The 9,118-nt window shown below is 41.2% G+C and overlaps 1 pseudogene; it reads left to right on the top strand.

The window, feature by feature from the left end:
• Nucleotides 1–401: 401 nt before the first annotated feature.
• On the top strand, nt 402–938 carry LOC129688236 (60S ribosomal protein L11-like; annotated as a pseudogene).
• Nucleotides 939–9,118: the final 8,180 nt, after the last annotated feature.

The following is a 9,118-nucleotide window of genomic DNA, read 5'->3' as shown; positions in this document are numbered from 1 at the left end:
AGCCTATGTTCTTGCCTAACCTCAATGGTTATCAGGCATGCACATGGTATGCTTAAATACATGTAGGTAAAACACTCAGACATGTAAAGTAGACATAAGTAAATCTAAAGAAAGAGAGAGGAGTCCAAGTCAGTAGCTGACTGTAGATTCACCAAAGAGTGGAAATGCAGATATTCTGTAAGAATCTTAAACCACCTCACTCAGTGCTCTAGATGTTCACTGCTTAAAGTGAGAATGTGTCACATTCCCCTTAAAAAAAAGTGTTGAAACTTTTATCCTCAAAGTGACATATTCTAGAAAGAAAGTTTTTGTTATACATCCTAGTTTGTTTGTTTGTTTGTTTGTTTGTTTGTTTGTTCCAGTTGTTGGGATAAAATGCTCTGACCAAAAGCAGCTCCATCATGGTGCAAGATCAAGATGAAAAGAAGAACCACATGTGAGAACTTCACATCTGCAAGCTCTGCCTCAGTATCTGTGTGGGGCTGAGCGGAGACAGACCTACCAGGGCACCCAAGGTGATGGAGCAGCTCACAGGCCAGACACTTGTATTTGCCAAAGCCAGGTACACTCTCAAGTCCTTTAGCATCAGGAGAAATGAAAAGATTGCTGTTCACTGCACAGTTCATGGAGCCAAGGCAGAAGAAATTCTGGAAAAGGGCCTGAAGGTGTCAGAGTACGAGTTATGGAAAAATAACTTCTCAGATACTGGAAACTTTGGTTTTGGCCTTCAAGAACACATTGATCTGGGCATCAAATATGACCCAAGAATTGGCATCTATGGCCTGGACTCCTATGTGGTGCTGGGTAAGCCAGATTTCAGCATTACAGACAAGAAGCACAGGACAAGATATATTGGGGCCAACCACAGAATCAGCAAAGAGGAGGCCATGAGCTGGTTCCAGCAGAAGTGTGATGGGATCTTTCTTCCTGGCAAATAAACTTTATCCAAAAGGCTCATAAAATTTTCTCAGAAAAAAAAAAAAAGCAACTTAGGAGAGGGAAGAGTTTATTTGGATTACACTTTTAGGTCCTTGTTCCCCACTAATGGAGGCCAGAGCATGAATTAAAGCAGAACAAAAGAGGAACTTTGTTTGCTGGCTCATACTCATGCTCATGCTCAGGCTCAGGCTCAGGCTCAGGCCTGAAGGCTCAGGCTCAGGCTCAGGCTCAGCTAACTTCCTGAAGTAACCCAGAACCACCTGGCCAGGGAATGGCACTGCCCACAGTGGCCTAGGCCCTCCAACAATAGTTAACTATCAAAACAATCTCCCAAAGGCATGCCTGCAGGCTACTCTAATCTGAGAACCCCTCAGTTAGACCCCTCCTAAGGTGACTACGAGCTGAGTACAGTCAACAGTGAACACTAACCAAGCCAACAGAAATATTAGTTATTATTCCTATTGCTATGATCAAACACCTGATAAGGAGCTTAAAGAATGGATTTATCCTGCCTTATTGTTCAATGGAATGCATTCCATCATGGTACAAGGCATTAGCAGTGAAGATGGGGAGTTAAAGGAAATCGGGAAAAGCGTGTGAAAGCTTCAAGTCCCAGCCGCAATAACCCAAATCCTTCAGTGAACAGCCACTCCTTGAAGGTTCCACAATTTTCTTAAACAATACAACCGGCTGAAGACAAAGTATTCAAACACATGAGACCATGAAGGGCATTTCAGATTCAAACCTCAATATTCTGGCCCTGGTTGCTATTGATGCAACCTTATTTCATAAAGTGAAATACATTCATTCCAACTTCAAAACAACCCTGTAGTTTTGGGCAGTGCTAACACATAACAGTGTCTGTGTGCCTTGGTTTCTGCACCTGAAAATACTTTCATAATCAATTTATTTTGAGTAGGGAGCCCCTTCAGCAGCATTTTCAGTTCAGGTTCTCTCCTTTCAAGTAAATTTGCATCTTTACAGATTAGAGGCATCAATGAGTAAGGGGTCCTACCCTCTGAGCATCTTTTGTATCTTTTTGTATACAGAACAAATTTCTCTTGAACAGTTACAGACTCTTTTTCAACATGCTTTTCTGCTTCAAAATTAAACTTCCAGGAATTCTTTTCATCAACAAACAGCAGGTTTCAGTTTCCTTTTCAACTTATTCTTCTCTATTATTTACCTAAATCAAAATAGTGAGCAATAATCATTCCACATCCTGAATTCTAGCCTGCCTTAAAAATTACTCCTGCTCCTTACTTTACACCTTTATTTTTAAATTCAGTATCATTCAAGCTCTCGGGATAATGGATTCTTGAACACAGCCAGATTCAGCATCCTTGCTAGATTATATCCAGAATGGCCTCTAGTCTAGTTTCCAAGAGAGTCCTTATTTTTCTATGAAATCTCAAGAGCCCTGCCAACACTGTCTACCTTCCTTCAGCAGGGAATCTTATGAAAGAAGTGGGAGTTAGCAAGACCCGGAGGGGATAGGAGCTCCACAAGGAGAGCAACAGATCCAAAAAATCTGGTCACATGGGTCTTCCCTGAGACTGATAGTCCAACCAAGTTTCATACATGGAGATAACCCAGAACCCCTGCACAGATGTAGCCCATGACAGTTCAGTCTCCTAGTGGGTTCCATAGTAACAGGAACAGGGACTGTCTCTGACATGAACTGATTGACCTGCTCTTTGATCACCTCCCCCTGAGGGAGGGAGCAGCCTTACCAGGCCACAGAGGAAGACAATGCAGCCACTCCTGATGAGACCTAACAGACTAGGATCAGAAGAAAGGAAAAGAAGACCTCCCCTACTAGCAGACTTGGGGAGGGGCATGCATGGAGAAGAAGGAAGAAGAGAGGGGTTGGGAGGGGAGGAGGGAGGGAACTGCAGGGAGGATACAAAGTAAATAAAGTGTAATTAATAAAAAAATTTTAAAAAGCAATTCTAATATGACCCAATTATAATTATTTGCATTTTTTATTAGTAGCATCAGGACCAATTGGCCATTTTTCTTGATATTAAAATTATTTTTTCTTGTTTTTACAATGTAGCTATTAATTCCAAATTCCAAAGTCATTTCACTGGTGTTGGATGAATCGAGAAAAGACAGTACCTAGGTAGAGAAGTGAATAGTATCTTTGCCACTTCGGAGGCTGGATCTGGTATCACAGCTTCCTTCAACTGGCTGTCCCTCACTCCCACAGAACACCTTAGGATACTTCATTAGAGGCAGAGGTTTAAACAGCCACATGGCTCAGCTGATTCACAATGAATAGATTCTGGTACCTGAAGAAAAGTAAGGGAATCGAAGTCAAACACAGGTATTGCTTGCTTTTAAATCCCAACTGCACTGGGAAAGAGGAATGGCTGTCACTGTTGAGACAAGCCATCTTCTTTAAATGCAGAAACCTTTGCTACAAAAAGAATTTCACCAACACAAAGACAAGGCAGGCTATTATGAATCCCTTGAACAGTTATAAACAGTAGATAGAAAAAAAATGGTAGTTAAGCTAAACTCCTTTTAAAATTAGGAAGTTCCACCCACTGCAAATGATGTTCATTATTGTGTCTAAAGAACTCTGAATGCTAGAATTTTGTCAGGGGAATTATTCAGGTTGAATTATTTATTGGCAAGAGAATTTACTGCTCCTTATGCTTGAATGACAATTTTAACATATTGACATAAAATAGGTCAAGAGAGGTAACTACATTGAAAGGATAGGGAAGTTTGTTTAATGCAATAGAAAAAATGTAGGTATTTGGGATACCCACAAATTTTCTGCTCCAATAGTGTATCTAATTAAGAGTTGACAGTGGAAATGTTTGTTCAGCTATGCTTTTTAATCATAGCTTTAATCATAGCTTGCTTCGAATTCAGGGGAAGCCTGGCACACACTCCTTAACTATCTTACCATTAACTGAGTGAAGTTGATGGGTGAACCTCTCAATTTGGACTCCCATAATAACAATACCATATTTCACTCTTCCAGAAGCTGTGAAATTTAAACTCAAGGTGCTCAGGCTTTTATTCCTTGTTTGGAATGATTATTCTCTTTTTGTATTCTCACAGACACAGAAACACATACACACATACACAGAGGGAGAGGGAGGGAGGGAGAGAGAGAGAAAGAGAGAGAGAATGAGAATGTATCTCACTCAAGTTTTTCCTCAGGTCTTCTGCAGCTATAATCCCATTCCCTGGGACCCTCTCTCATGACATAATTACCTACCACCGTGGTTTGGATGTTAAATATCCTCTATAGACTTACAGTGCATCTGAACACTTGATCCCCAGCTGGTGACACGAGAGCATTTAGATTTAGGAACCTTCAGGAGGTGGAGGCTCACTGCAAGAAGTAGATCAATGAGGATGGACCTTGGGGTTGTAAAGCCCTGCCCATCTCTTGTTCACCCTCTGCTTCTTGACTGCTGATTCAAGGTGACCACCTGACTCCTGTTCTTATCACATGCTTTCCTAACATCTTGGAATGTATCCGATCAAATTGTAAGTTGGAATATACCATCAAGCCTTTAATTTGCTTCTTGCCAGGTGTTTGGTCACAGCACTTAGAAAAGTAACTAATTAAACTTGGTACTGAGCATCTTACCCAGAGTCCTCCCTCTGGATTAGTTCCTTTAGCTGTACAGATTTCAGTAGGTTTATCCTATGTTATATGTCTATATGAGTGAGTACATGCCGTGTGTGTCTTTCTGCTTCTGGGACAGCTCACTCAGGATGATCCTTTCCAGTTCCCACCGTTTACCTGCAAATTTCATGATTTCCATTTTTTATTGCTGAGTAGAATTCCATTGTGTAGATGTACCATACTTTCTGTATGCATTCCTCAGTTGAGGGGCATCTTGTTTTTTTCCAGCAGACACCTGATTTTTGACAAAGATGCCAAAACCATACAATGTCAAAAAGATAGCATCTTCAACAAATGGTGCTGGTCTAACTGGTTGTCTACATGCAGAAAAATGCAAATAGATCCATACTTATCACCCTGCACAAAACTAAAGTCCAAGTGGATCAAAGACCTCAATATAAACCAGACACACTAAACCGGTTAGAAGAAAAATTGGGGAAGAACCTGGAACTCATTGGCACAGGAGACAACTTCCTGAACAGAACATCAACAGCACGGGGTCTAAGAGCAACAATCAATAAATGCAACCTCATGAAACTGAAAAGCTTCTGTAAAGCAGAGAACGCTGTGGTCAGAACAAAACAACTACCTACAGATTGGGAAAAGATCTTCACCAACCCTGTATCTGACAGAGGGCTAATATCCAGTATATATATAAAGAACTAAAGAAGTTAAAAAGCAACAAATTAAGTAATCCAATTAAATGGAAAACAGAACTAAACAGAGAATTCTCAATAGAGGAATATCGAATGCCAGAGAAACACTTAAAGAAATGTTCAGCGTCATTAGTCATCAGGGAAATGCAAATCAAAACAACCCTGAGATTTCATCTTATACCCATCAGAATGGCTAAGATCAAAAACTCAAGTGACAACACATGCTGGAGAGGTTGTGGAGAAAGGGGAACCCTCCTCCACTGCTGGTGGGAATGAAAACTTGTACAAACACTCTGGAAATCAGTCTGGCGCTTCCTCAGACAATTAAGAATAGCGCTTCCTCAAGATCCTCAAGATCGAGCCATACCACTTCTAGGCATATATCCAAAAGATTCTCAAGTACACAATAAGGATATTTGCTCAACCATGTTTGTAGCAGCTTTATTTGTAATAGCCAGAATTGCTTTTTTTTAATAGATTATCTTTTTTTTAATTTTTAAAAAATATACAGTCATTTTATTATGGTTATTTGAAGAATGCTTAAATCTACTCTTTTTTATTTTTTTTCTTTATTAATTACACTTTATTCACTTTGTATCCCCTCTGTGGTTCCCTCCCTCCTCCCTTCTCAATCCTTCCCTTCCTCCGCCCTCTGCATGCATGCCCCTCCCCAAGTACACTGCTAGGGGAGGTCTTCTTTTCCTTCCTTCTGATCCTAGTCAATTAGGTCTCATCAGGAGTGGCTGCATTGTCTTCTTCTGTGGCCTGGTAATGCTGCTTCTCCCTCAGGGGGAGGTAATTAAAGAGCAGGCCAATCAGTTCATGTCAGAGACAGTCCCTGTTCCTATTCCATTGGAACCCACTTGGATACTGAACTGCCATGGATACATTTGTGCAGGGGTCTTAGGTTATCTCCATGCATAGTCCTTGGTTGGAATATCAGTCTCAGGAAAGACTCCTGTGTTCAGATTTTTTGGTTCTGTTGCTCTCCTTGTGGAGTTCCTGTCCTCTCCAGATCTTACAGTTTCTCACTTCTTTCCTAAGATTCCTTGCACTCTGCCCAAAGGTTGCCCATTAGTCTCAGCATCTACATTGATAGTCTGCAGGGCAGAGCTTTTCAGAGGTCCTCTGTGTCAGGCTCCTGACTTGTTCCCTCTTTTCTCCTTCTTCTGTTGTCCAGCCTCTTTGCCGTAAAGCAAAGGACACAGTCATCAAAACAAAACAACTGCCTACAGATTGGGAAAAAAATCTTCACCAACCCTTTTTCTGACAGAGGGTTAATATCCAGTATATATAAAGAACTAAAGAAGCTGAAAAGCAGCAAACCAAGTAATCCAGTTAAGAAATGGGGAACAGAGCTAAACAGAGAATTCTCGGTAGAGGAATATTTAATGTCAGAGAAACACTTAAATGCTCACTGTCATTAGCCATCAGGGAAATGCAAATCAAAACGACCCTGAGATTTCACCTTACACCCATCAGAATGGCCAAGATGAAAAATTCAAGTGACAACACATGCTGGAGAGGTTGTGGAGAAAGGGGAACCCTCCTCCACTGCTGGTGGGAATGTAAACTGGTTCAACCACTCTGGAAATCAATCTGGCGCTTTCTCAGACAACTAGGAATAGTGCTTCCTCAAGATCCAGCTCTACCACTCCTAGGCATATATCCAAAAGATTCTCAAGTACACAATAAGGACATTTGCTCAACCGTGTTTGTAGCAGCCTTATTTGTAATAGCCAGAAGCTGGAAACAGCCCAGATGCCCCTCAGTGTAGGAATGGATGCACAAATTGTGGTATATCTACACAATGGAATATTACTCAGCAATAAAAAACAAGGAAATCATGAAATTTTCAGGTAAATGGTGGGATCTGGAAAAGATCATCCTGAGTGAGCTAGCCCAGAAGCAGAAAGATGCACATGGTATATACTCACTCATATAGACATATAATATAGGATAAACCCACTAAAATCTGTACACCTAAAGAAACTAATCAAGAGGGAGGACTTGTCCCAATCACTCCCTTCCTCCACCCTCTGCATACATGCCCCTCCCCAAGTCCACCGATATGGGAGGACTTCTTTTCCTTCCTTCTGATCCTAGTCAATTAGGTCTCATCAGGAGTGGCTGCATTGTCTTCTTCTGTGGCCTGGTAATGCTGCTTCCCCCTCAGGGGGAGGTAATTAAAGAGCAGGCCAATCAGTTCATGTCAGAGACAGTCCCTATTCTTGTAAGAGGGAGGACTCTTGCTATAGATTATCTTTATGTATACCTGAGCATGATCATATGAGTTTATGTTCACCATAGACATGCAGTTGCCTTCAGAGACCAGAAGAGGGCATGTATCCTCTGGAACAATAAGCTGTTGTGAGCCACCCAAGGTGAGTGCTAGATACAGTATCAGGCTCTTCTGCAAAGGCTGTATGTGATTTTAATTGCTGAGCCATTGCTCCCGGCACTTTAATTGCTTTTGAATTTGACTATAAGATGTTTAAACGTCTTGATTTTCTTTTTAATTAAAAAAAATTGTGCACTAAAGAAGATAAACAAGAAAGAGGACCCAGAGTAAGATGATCAATCCTCACTTAGAAAGACAAATGGGATAGAGATGGGAAGTAGGAGAAAACAAGTAACAGGACAGAAGCCTACTGCAGAGGGCCTCTAAAAGACTCTACCTAGCAGTATATCAAAGCAGATACTAAGACTCATAACAAAACCTTAGGCAGAGGGCAGGGAATCAGATGATAAAATGGGAGTTAATATCACCTGGACAAGACAGGAGCTCCACAAGGACAAAATATATCAGGGCATGGGGGTCCTCTATGAGACTGTTTCTCCAAACAAGGACCATGTATGGATATAACCTAGAACCTCTGCTCAGATGTAGTCCATGGTAGCTCAGTAACCAAGTGGGTTTCCCTAGTAAGGGTAGCAGGAACTATTTCTGACATGAACTCAATGACTGGCTCCTTTACCTCACCCTCCCCCTGAGGAAGGAACAGTCTTGCTAGGCCACAGAGCTGGACATTGCAGCCGGTCCTGAAGATACCTGATAAGCTAGGGTCAGATGGAAGGGGAGGAGGACCTCCCCTAGCAGTGGACTTGGAAAGGGGAGGGAAGAGATGAGGGAGGGGGTGGGGTTGGGAGGGAATAAGTGTGGGGGCTATGGCTGGGATGCAAAGTAAATAACCTGTGATTAATAAAAAAAAATGTGCAGTCTCATCCTAATGGGCATAAAGATTTGCTCCAGTTTCTAGAGCTAACTGGAACATACTCTATCCTAAATGATGAGGGTTTACAACTAACACCCTTAGATTATGGCAGTCATGCAACAGACAGGCTCCCATGAGAGGATTTCACTGTCAATAAAAATCTAGTCAATGTGGAGATCAAAACAGTTTGTTGCATAAATGTAAATGGCTGAAAATATGTCTGCCCAATTAGTTTATGGTGATGTGATTATTTAACAAGTAAGCAAGCATCATTATAACAAAGCTATTTATATTGAAGTTTATAAATGCATAAGAAAATCACATTATTTTTATATCTGGTCATCATGGAGAGGGCATTTAGGGAAGCTGAAGGGAAGTATTCCCCACACAAAAATAATGAGTAGGCTTATACACAGGGTGTAGGTGTATAGCAAATAGTTAGCAACCTATAAGTTTAATAGTTTTGTTCCAACCCAAAATAAAATTAATGGGCTGGGAGACAAGCTGAAATGTCTGAAAAGGCATCAGGGGTAACTGAAACCTAGATGAAATGTGAGAAGTTTGGTCAGTTCACCTTGTAAGGCAGTCTGGGCTCTGGTGATATTTGTAATATAAAACCTTAAACTTTGGGAAACAGGAAAAAAAATATCACT

The sequence above is a fragment of the Psammomys obesus genome, unplaced genomic scaffold, assembly GCF_907164565.1.
Source record: "Psammomys obesus unplaced genomic scaffold, mPsaObe1.curated_primary_1811, whole genome shotgun sequence".
Taxonomy (NCBI): domain Eukaryota; kingdom Metazoa; phylum Chordata; class Mammalia; order Rodentia; family Muridae; genus Psammomys; species Psammomys obesus.
This window is presented reverse-complemented; position numbering and strand designations above follow the sequence as displayed.